Raw genomic sequence first — 2,012 nt, forward strand, 5'->3', positions numbered from 1 at the left:
GTATAAGAGACAGCATTAATATAAAAACAATGTTAATGTTACAGTAATTATAGAAAAATTCATTTTATAATTTGATGATATATATCCAGAACCCACTCACATAGAGAAAATAAGGATGATTGATAAATTGTCATGATCTATAATAATTAATTATATTTTTTTAATATAATAATAAAACAGATATTAATATACTAAACTATAAAAATACTATCAATAATTTAAAAAAAAACATATTACAGTAGTTTATCTATATAAAAATCATAAATATCAACATGCATTAATAACACAAATAAACTACTACTCACACTTTGTTCAGATGATCTACAGCTTCAACAAACTCGTCATACTTAAGAGTCGCAACCTGATGTAATGAGATGACCTGACTTTGAAGAAAACCTTTCACAGACTTGAAACCCTTCAAAATTCCTGCTCTTTCAGTGGCCAATGTTTGACCCATGATACTGTCATGAGAGAAATTTATGGTAAATTGAATCTTAATAAAAACTTTGGCAGTACTGCTGGCATTATCTAAAAATTTTGAAAGGGGAGGGGGAGGTGGGTGGTAAATGGGCAACAAAAGTGAGGTGGGGGAGGGCAAAGATGAGGTGGTACAGTACTTGATGATTAAGTGAGGGGGCACTAACTTGCAAAATAAGGTGATACAGTATAAGGTAATCTTTAAGTACTTTTTGCTTCGAACACAATTACTAGGGGGGGGGGGGCAAAAACATTGTGAAAACTAAGAAAGGTGGCCCGAAAATCTTCATCCTGTCCCTTTTGTTTTGAAATTTCACATCTACAGAAAATCGGCCCCAAAGAAAATCGAGCCCAGGACGATCAGGTTCATTTTCAAAATAATTAAAACTCCAAACTTAATATCTTGCACTCAAGGCAAATTATTGGCTAGTGCTGCAGAAGTTTTCATTTACTACGGCTCTGTTCCGCAACCTAAAGAAATTTTGATGGCTCGTGCAGCCGCTTCAGAAAACAAAATTGACGATAACAAACAAAAGTGTCGACAAAAGAATGACAACAACCGAAACCCTGATGCATATAAGTACTGCAAAGCTTGGTTTTCACAAAATCGTTACAAGCTATAACCGACAGCTTTCGTTTAAGCTGATTGGTTGGTTGTATCGGAGAGCTTTCCCGATTGAGTCGGGGACTGTATGCTAGTGCAATGGTTACAGTAAAAAAACTGTAGGGATAGTGTAGAGATATCTTAAGGAAACCCAGGCTTTAGCTTGACATTTACTGTGTGAATACTTATTGTTTTTATTAGGAGCTATTGCTAAATATTTGTATAAAATCAAAAAAGACATCAGCCAGGTTGCGACAAAGTTTCTAATGTCATTCAAGACAACAACTTGAGGCTGGATTTCAATTGTTCTGTATATACTCGCATATAAGACGAATCACAAAATAGCAAATTACGATCGAAAAACATGGGGTCGCCTTATACGCATTATATACTAATTGCTGGATTTTTAAAATCATGTTCGTCTTATGTTCAGATGGTCCGTAACACGCAAATTTATTACTAAAATACACCCAGTCAAAAATTGTCCAAAAATCTTCTCAAACTCAGGGGTTGTCTTTAGACTGGGTTCCAGTCCCTAATCTTTGTCTTTAAATCTATTTTTACACCAATGGCGTTCCATATTACCTATTTGCTTGGCGTTTCATAGTATACTTTTTCTTGGATATGTCGAATTCATTGGGCTGTCACGCCAAAATTGGTCCGGGCTAAAATTTGTCCGGGGGACTGATTTTGGCCGGCGAAAATCAGTCCTCCTTGGATAATATTGATCCGGCCTGGACAAATTTTGGCTTAGCCTAAATCGATCCGCCTACACCTATACGAGTTCGTACACAACCAATTACAGCATAGTGAGTGCTTACCTATCGGTCCGCATAGATTTTGGTGGGAAATTAGAAATTGAACGACCAATGAAAATGAAGGTGATGGGTGAAGTCCAATCTTGAGCCTATTTTGCATAAATCGCCGCATA

Source organism: Anneissia japonica, unplaced genomic scaffold, assembly GCF_011630105.1.
Source record: "Anneissia japonica isolate Jap-2015-1 unplaced genomic scaffold, ASM1163010v1 scaffold288140_len288450_cov173, whole genome shotgun sequence".
In the NCBI taxonomy this organism is placed as follows: Eukaryota; Metazoa; Echinodermata; class Crinoidea; order Comatulida; family Comatulidae; genus Anneissia; species Anneissia japonica.